Below are 10,034 nucleotides of genomic sequence, written 5' to 3'. Positions count from 1 at the left end.
TGATTTAAATACCAGAGAAAAGAAAACAACGGAAGTTGCCTTGATTGAACACTTATTTAGGTATTAGACTGAGACTTAGGAGCTGAACATTATATGCAGGATAGCATCATATATGGGACATTTTTGAGTGTTTCTTAATTTGAAAAGTTAGGCAAAATCTTGTTACTTACATTCTGAGAATTTTAAATCAAAATCTTCTCTCTTCAGCTGCTTCCTTAAGATATCCTCCCACTCACCAACACATATTGTCATAAACAGATGGTCATTATTCTTACCAGTATGACCCAAATAGCTTCCTAACCTATCTTACACCCAGCTACTGCCATTATAAGTGATTATTCAATATTGCAAATGTGATAGACTTTTTCTTATATCAAGTATTTTTATAAATGTCCATTTTCATCAAAATAAACTCCAAATTCATCCTGGAATACAAGGCCTTTCATGACCTCAGTCTTACCCTACATTACCCAGCTTCAATTTTCAACACTCCCTCTTTGATTTTATTTAAGCAGTTCAAAAATACATATCTCTTGGGGAGTTCATTAACACATTAACTTATGATAGATTTTTTTAAAAACCTCACCATTTTATGTTGGGACAAAGCATAATAAAAAATTTAAATGCAAACTCAATCATTCAATTATTTTATAAATACATATTAAAGACATACGATAACTCAAGCACAAGTGAGCCTTTAGGATTCCAAGACCAAACAAACAGTTCTTAAGAAACCAGGTCTCTAAGGAGGACAAAGAATTTGTACTTAGTTGTCAGATAACAAATCGAATGCATCCAGAGCTATTGTCTTGTGAAGACTTGGTGTTTATTTCCTTCTCAACTCTAGAATGGTTTTATTGCTTAGTTTATTTCTTTGCTTCATATTGCTTTGCTTTGTTGTTGAATGTGTGTTAGTGATATTGAGAAGAATTAAGAGATTTGCCGATGACAGTAAAGACAGCCTACTCAGCCCTTGCTAGGGTCAGAATGAGGATGAAAATATGGTGGTTCCAGAGTTCAAGGTGAGGGCAGCAGGGAGATAAGGGGAGACTCAAAACAGACCCAAGAGTAGCTGTTAAGAGCAAGGTAACAAGAGAGAAGGAGATTGCAGCATGGATTGAGTCAGGAGTGGGATTAAAAAACAAAAGAAGAAAACAGGAAATAAAAAGAAACTCGTCAAGTACATTAGAGGCAGGTGACATTGAAAGTGGAGTGTAAGTCAACCCCGAGTTCTCCTTGAGAAAAAAAAAAATCCCCCTCTGAAAACAGAAAGTTCTCTTCCTGCATTCCTGATTTCATACAAAATTACCTGAAAAATTTTTCAGGCACAGCTAGGCTTTCTAAGTATTCAAGATATCTCAAGTAGGTCACTTTGAAATAATTCTTCTAATTCATTCAGAAATTACTGATTAAAAAATAATAAGTATCATAAATAGCAGAATGTCCAGTGTTCAGAAAAGGTAATTCTTACCCTCCTGTGTGCCTGACAATATGAACAAACTCTAAACTATGGGAGGAGGCAGGGAATCCAGGAAAAGTGATATTCCATTTGTTGACTTCTGAGGTATGCTGTTTATAGTTTACAAGTTCATTTAATTGCATAGGTGGAGTTTCACAGTCAGTAGAATGATGAGGGAAGCAGATGGCATAATCTTTTATTAAAAACTTAGCCACCTTCTTATATATGTGATAGCTCTTACTTCATTCTTTGGAATTTGCATTTTAAATGATTAAGGATCCAGTAGGACAGCATGAAACCTCATTAAGAAAGATATATTTTCAGGGCTTCCCTGGTGGCGCAGTGGTTGAGAATCTGCCTGCTAATGGAGGGGACACGGGTTCAAGCCCTGGTCTGGGAAGATGCCACATGCCGCGGAGCAACTAAGCCTGTGTGCCACAACTGAGCCTGCGCGTCTGAAGCCTGTGCTCCGCAACAAGAGAGGCTATGATAGAGGCCCGCGCACCGCAATGAAGAGTGGCCCCTGCTTGCCGCAACTAGAGAAAGCCCTCGCACAGAAACGAAGACCCAACACAGCCAAAAATAATTAAAAAAAAAAAAAAAAATTCCACATCTTCCCCCAAAATTGGCTTTCCTTTAAAAAAAAAAAAAAAAGATATATTTTCAGGCCTCTACCTGAAGGGAAAGTGGTGATTTTTCCACCTCATAGCCCTCAGTTTAAATACCTGCTGATTTGTTTTAGCTCTACTTACTTCAAAGTATTTCAGCCACATTAATACAGCTTTTAACTATAGAAACTGACAGAATACAAAATCAAGCTTTTAGCTATATCTTAAAATAAACAAACCAGAACATTTTGCATTTATGAAGCTTCTACTTTCTATGACATTGTGTAATATATTAGTGGTTAACTAAGGGTTTCTCTTGAGCCTAAGGTAAGAGGGGATAAAAAAACCTCTGTGATTTTGCAGTTCATTATAAAAACTAACAGCAGATTTGCTTTTAAACAGATGTGGTGGCTTTAGCTGCTCCTTTGAAGTAAGAAGCTGAGAGTAATAGGGGTGGTAGAGATCATACATTCTCACTGTACATATAGTAATGGCGGTATAATAATTAAGGTTTAATCAGAGCATTCTCCTGCTGCTTTCCCAATCACTGTTGGGGTAATAATAGCATTATAGATTAGGTAGCAACTTGCAACAAAGTTAGGCAACTGCATCATAAAAAGCAATATTGATGTATAAAAGAATTAGGTAAACTTAGTCAATGAAGCATAACATCTCATTCATATTAACCTCCAGCAGGGCCCTTACAGTCCCAGGCATTGATCCAATCATTTGCTTGCCTAAGTATTTTCCACCTTCTGTGAAATTGCTTACCTCCTTTCTGAAACACCCACTGTCTTCTTCAGAAATGCTTTGTATTCTCTCTTTTATGGGGATATCCTAAGAAAAAGAAATGGTGGGCTATATTCAGCAAAAGACAGTACTGAAGCAGTTAGAGTTGTATACTAGAAAAGCATCCAGAAAAAATGTGGGTGGTTTTTTCACTTGTCTCAGACCTGGAAGCGTTAATTCAAGCACAGAAGTCCTACTGATTTTACAGGATAGTGGGACTTCCAAGGCACATAAGCCCTTTAGGTGTTGGGTTAAAGGAGAATGCTGGTGTGTGTGTGTGTGTGTGTGTGTGTGTGTGTGTGTTGAATAGTATGTGGTTTTCTTTTGCTGATTTACTTTATTTTTTATCCCATTGTTGATTATATACCAATCAATGTTTTTCAACTCTACTTCCATGATAAACAATAGATATTTTATAAGCAAGGGTGAGCATTTAAGTCCATGAAAAGAATAGTCATTCTCAGAATGGAGGAAGAGGGTTTAGTCTAGGTGAATTTGGGAATATGACAGCAGAGACTTTGAGTGACCACTATAGATTCCAGTGAGAAGAAGAGGATTTCTACCCTGACCTCTGTAAAAACATAAAGAATTGTTATCATGTCTCTCATTGATCTACCACATTAGATGATAAATAACCAGAACTGCCATGAAAATGGTTAAGAGTATTAAGTCAAGATTCACTGACAGACACTTTGACACCTAAGGACAAGGCAATTATAAAGAAACACAAAAGCAAGTGCTCAAATATTTTTCCTTAGTATATAAATTTCCTCTAATTCATCTGGGGACAGGAGCACATCTAAATGCTGGAGAAGACGGAAGTGAGCCAAGTCTATTCTACTAAAGTGTCAGAAATAATCTGTCATAAATTATCTATCTATCTATCTATTTAAGCTTATATAAAACAGACATTTATTTCTCATAGTTCTAGAGGCTGGAAGCCTGATGTCAGGGTGCCAGCATGATTGGGTGAGGGCTCTCTTCCAGACTGCACACGTCTGTTGTTATCCTCACATGGTGAAAGGGGCTGCATAATTTTTTTAAAAATGTACTTTGTTCCAAAATGAAAATAATTGGCTATTCAAGTGGGTCACCATCTTGAATAAAATGTAATTAAATTTTTGTAACTAATTTTTCATATTTAATCAAAATTTGATATAAACATTGAATGTATTATATAATAGCATGAATGTCTGGAAGAAAACATTCCTTCAAAAAGAAAATTTTAAATATTTAGTGTTTTTTTAATTATGGAAATCAATTTCACAACATAAAACATTTACGAAAAACCTTTCCATAATCTGCTCTGTCGTCAGTTTATCACAGGGCTTTTCATGGAAAAACATCAGAACGAACAGAGACTGTCATACATTGGCTATATTTCTAACACTCTCTTATAGGGGAAAATATCAGGACAAGATAACCTACTTGCTTTCTGTCATTTGTAAAAGATTTGATATCCTGAGATTTCTCATCATAATGAACAAAAATCAGTCTCTGAGATTAAAATATGGGTGAGCAGATTACAGGTAACTTCTTTTCTAGTCAAAATTTCTTTTTTTTAAAAAATAAATTTATTTATTTTTTGGCTGCCTTGGGTCTTCGTTACTTAGCGGGGGCTTTCTCTAGTTGCAGTGAGCGGGGGCTACTCTTCGTTGTGGTGCGCGGGCTTCTCATTGCAATGGCTTCTCTTGTTGCGGCGCATGGGCTCTAGGCATGCGGGCTTCAGTAGTTGTGGCACGCAGGCTCAGTAGTTGTGGTTCGCGGGCTCTAGAGTGCAGGCTCAGTAGTTGTGGCGCACGGGCTTAGCTGCTCCATGGCATGTGGGATCTTCCCAGACCAGGGCTCAAACCCGTGTCCCCTGCATTGGCAGGCCGATTCTTAACCACTGAGCCACCAGGGAAGTCCTAGACAAAATTTCTATACGCTTTGACCGATGGGTTCAGTTAAAAATATTTCTCTCTCTCAATTTCCCTCTCTCTCTCTAGATCTATTTATAGAACAGACACAATGAAAACCACCAATCCCCTATTAATTACTTAATTACATGTCCTTGAAATTTTTCTCATAAGTGTTTCATCCTGTAGATCTTTCACCTCCAGACATTAATGCTTGTTAGAGTTTAAGGGTGCATGATCTTTAAAGGATTTTTTAAGTAATAAAATGCACAAACACAAGATTTAAGGTTGCTTTAAAGTTATAACTCAGAAAGTCTTTAGGTAATTAAAACATGAGAACATATACCCAAATTAATTAGGAGAACTGAAGAAATTGCTTAAGTAATTTTAAAACAACATTGCCTGACTAACTTAGATATACAAAAGTATTTTCCTTAAACAGAAGCTTCATGTTTTTTTCCACTTCAACATATTAAGCCTGCCATTTCCTTTTTTTTTCTTTTCTCTTTCTTCTTCACTCATGAAATAGAGAATTTGATAGGGGAACAATGGGGAGTAGAATACATTTAGTGCAGGAAAAATATTAATTGCTTGAAAATGCGAAGTGAGGGAAGAAATCAATTGTGAGTAAACAGCACAGAACGAAACCTCTTGACCTTGTCAGATGCTTTATGGGAGAGACCCTTCAATCAGAAATGTGCTGATGCTAAATTATCACAGGATTTGATCTATCCTCTAATAACTGAAAACTCCCACTCCTGGAAGAGAACCAGTTTTCTGAACAGCCACTAATTTTTCAGAGTGGAAATTTAGTACTGAAGAGATTGCACATTTATCCACTAAGATTTGTATTTATATTTTATGGGCCATCACATTCCACATTAGGCTCTGATTGTAAATAGCCACATTGTGTTTTGAGATGCACTCTTCCGTGATGTGCAGTTGCAATTCTTTAAAATGCCATATATAGTTTAACGTATTACCTTCAGTATCTTTCCTTTAAATATCAGAGTATGTGAAAAACTTAACCATGAACAGAGATAAATGCCGTTAACTGCAACATCAGGGTTCAATCTTAGTTGCTTACATCTTGCCTATAAAGAAGATGCTAATTTCAAACTCAACAGGTGCTTTGTACAGGGACATAAAAATAAAGAGGATAATAATTTAAATTTCTATTCAAAATTTCCACTTAATTTTATGTGTGTAATATACTTTGTGTCATTTTATCATTTTAAAAAATCTCTCATCCTAAGATTATTTCTGAAGAGTAAAAGTATCTAAAGCAAATCTCAAACTGACAATTCATGTGAATGTGTAATGAAATGATCTGAGATGATTTTGTTGGGTATCAAAATAGCTAGCCTAGAAATTCCTAAGAAATGTAAATTGACTTTTATTTGAAGCTTTAATCCCTATTGTACCTCATTAATAGCTCTTTTTTCTACTCAGGTATGTATAACACCTATAAGAGGAAAATGAGAGAATACATATCAAGGATGAAGCCACTTTAGGGGAAAAAAAGCTTAAAGTCCAGCCTACAATTAAAAGCAGATTCTGAACAGTACTATCCTCTGTTAGTTGTAAAACATAAAAGAAGTTTAAAAAATTTAAACTTGTCTATGTACATAAACATAGTTAACTTGCAGACTCAATAGTCATTCAACAGCTAATCTGAGCACTTACTCACCACTAGGATTATGCAGGATGCTCAAAACACAATGAAGAATATGACAAAGTCTCTGCCTTCAAGGAAATTACTGTGGGAGGCAGACAAGTTGTTTAAGTGCAGTAATTGCCATACCTGCCATAGGGATGAGAGTAAGTACAGAGGCTTCAAGTCTGGGCTGTGGGAAGTGGTTAGTGTTGACTCTCAAGAAGTGACTTTCACACTAAAACTTGACATAAGATAAAAGTATTTAAGCAGGAAAGTGGCATGATCTTATTTGCTCTTTACATAGTTAAAGAACTTCAAAGGAAAGACTTAAAAATGAATGGTGGTGACTTTTTGAAGTCAAATGGTATCTTTAAAAAAGCAATATGGGGGGCTTCCCTGGTGGCACAGTGGTTGAGAATCTGCCTGCCAATGCAGGGGACACGGGTTCGAGCCCTGGTCTGGGAAGATCCCACATGCCGCGGAGCAACTAGGCCCATGAGCCACAACTACTGAGCCTGCGCGTCTGGAGCCTGTGCTCCGCAACAAGAGAGGCCGCGATAGTGAGAGGCCTGCGCACCGCGATGAAGAGTGGCCCCCGCTTGCCACAACTAGAGAAAGCCCTCGTACAGAAACGAAGACCCAACACAGCCAAAAATAAATAAATAAATAAATTAATTAAAATGCTGATAGTTAATTAAAAAAAAAAAAAAAAAGCAATATGGGGACTTCCCTGGTGGCGCAGTGGTTAAGAATCCGCCTGCCAACGCAGGGGACACGGGTTCGAGCCCTGGTCCAGGAAGATCCCACATGCCGCGGAGCAACTAAGCGCATGTGCCACAACTACTGAGCCTGCGCTCTTGAGCCCACACGCTGCAACTACTGGAGCCTGCACGCCTAGAGCCCGTGCTCTGCAGCAAGAAAAGCCACTGCAGTGAGAAACCCGCACACCGCAACAAAGAGTAGCCCCTCCTCACCGCAACTAGAGAAAGCCCCTGTGCAGTAATGAAGACTGAACGCAGCCAAAAATAAATTAATTCATTAATTAATTAAAATTTATTTTAAAAACAGCAATATGTAGCAGATGGCAACAGGAACATGAAAAGATGCTCAGTATCGCTAATTATTAGAGAAATGAAAATCAAAACTACATTGAGGTACCAACTCACACCAGTCAGAATGGCCATCATTAAAAAGTCCACAAATAACAAATGCTGGAGAGGGTGTGGAGAAAAGTGAACCCTCTTACACTGTTGGTGGGAATACAAATAGGTGCAGCCACTATGGAAAAATTCTGGCGGTTCCTCAAAAAACTAAAAATAGAGTTACCATATTATCCTGGAATCCCACTCCTGGGCATATATCTGGAGAAAACTATAATTTGAAAAGATACATGCACCCCACTGTTCACTGTAGCACTATTTACAATAGGCAAGACATGGAAACAACCTAAATGTCCATTGACAGATGAATGGATAAAGAAGATGTGGTACATACATACAGTGGAATACTACTCAGCCATAAAAGGAATGAAATAATGCCATTTGCAGCAACATGGATGGACCTAGAGATTATCATACTAAGTGAAGTAAGCCAGAAAGAGAAAGACAGATCGTATGATATCACTTATATATGGAATCTAAAATATGAAACAAATGAACTTATCTACGAAACATAAACAGACTCACAGACAACTTGTGGTTGCCAGGGAGGCGGGAGGGGGAGGGATGGATTGGGAGTTTGGGATTAGTAGATGCAAACTATTATATATAGGATGGATAAACAACAAGGTCCTACTGTATAGCACAGGGAACTATATTCAATATCCTGTGATAAACTATAATGGAAAAGAATATGAAAAAGAATGTATATGTATGTATAATTGAATCATTTTGCTGTACAGCAGAAATTAACAAAACATTGTAAATCACCTATACTTCAATAAAATACATTTTTAAAAAGAAGTAATATGTAGAACGATCCTTTCGACCCATGAAGAGAAAAATTTAATTGCCGTGGGAAGCTGCTTCCAAAACTAAGAGTGACAGTGGCAGCATATAGACAGGAAACTCTTTGCTCTTTTGTTCAAAGTATATGCGATCTACTTGATAAAATAATGTCTCCTGGTGTCTCCCCTGCTAAATTCTACATATTTTCTTCATCTGAAACTACTCAGACAAATACCTGTAATTTTAGTTCAGTGTATACCTCCAGACAACCTGATACTTTCTTAGCTGATAATGTGTTAGAACACCAAATTCTGAGAAGAAAGAAAAATTTGGGGGTAGATACAGAACTGGACTTGAATTATGTATTTGGGGGATAATTTCTCAAACCTCCCAAATGATACTTTCTGAACCTCTTAAGAAATTATAAAATAAGGATAAAATTACTTCGCAGGATTTTTGAGAGGATTAAATGAGGAAACACATAGTCTGGAACATAGTATTAGCCAAATAAATTTGTGTCCTTTATTCTCCTTAAATTTGTTAATCTTATTGGACAAATCCAATTTTTTTTTTTAAATTTCAGCCTAATTGTTTTTGCTTATTCAGTGAACTGGCATTTGGAGTGAGTTGGATAGTCCATGGAACTGGAATAAAAATACCTCTTTTACTAACTAGACATACAAACTATTGTAAATTCCTTTATGTCTTTGCAACTGAGTATACTCATTTGGTAAAGAACCATATTGAACCTGATGATCCCTGGTATCCTTTCTTGTTTAAAAAAAATGATTCTTTTATAAAATGAAATGGGAATTAATAGTATATTATGTACCAGAAATTGAGGGGTGAGAAAGGCAAGTATTCATAATAATGTAAAAGAACATCCATAGTCTAGAATAGAAGCATGAAAGTATTTCAATGTCTGAGTGATGGACTAACACATATAATAAACACTGACAGAAATAGGTCTTTTCAAACACAGCATTCCATAAAAGATTCCACTAACCTTGTTTTCATACTACAAATAGAATTCTTAATCTAATAGTCGGGAAAGTTTATGATTGCTAGATAAAATATACAAGATGTCCAGTTAAATTTGAGGTTTAGATAAGTAACATTTTTAAGTATAATATGTTCCATGCAATATTTGGGACATAGTTATACTAAAAATTTGTTTTTTACCTGGAATTCAGATTTAATTGTACATCCTGTATTCTTACTTCTAAATATAGCAACACTAATAGATTTTACCAAATACGTTATCTACATTTAAGAATACATTGACGGTTTCTTTAACCTAAGATTTAGTTAAGAAAGATTAAACCTGGCCCAGGTAATTTATTCATTATTCATTAATTTATTATTGAAGTGTCTCAGAAATCAAATCCTGCGCTAGGTATTGGGTAGTCAATCTTTAACAAATACAATGCATACCCTAATGAACTTCATAGAGATAAATGCCACACATAAAAAATGACTTTTAGTGGATCTTCATATGCCTTCAGTTACCCTTCAATAAGAAACTAGTGATAACTATTAAAACTATTAACCTCCATGGATAAGATAAAAAACTGATTGTCTGAAACTCTCCAGTGGGTTTTACATTTATTAAATATATTCTAAACCAATATAACACATTAAAAATAATGTGTTATATTGGTTTAAACTGTGAATCAC

This window comes from Eschrichtius robustus, chromosome 4 (genome assembly GCF_028021215.1).
Source record: "Eschrichtius robustus isolate mEscRob2 chromosome 4, mEscRob2.pri, whole genome shotgun sequence".
In the NCBI taxonomy this organism is placed as follows: domain Eukaryota; kingdom Metazoa; phylum Chordata; class Mammalia; order Artiodactyla; family Eschrichtiidae; genus Eschrichtius; species Eschrichtius robustus.
The sequence above is the reverse complement of the archived record's forward strand: the minus strand, read 5'-3'. Positions refer to the sequence as shown.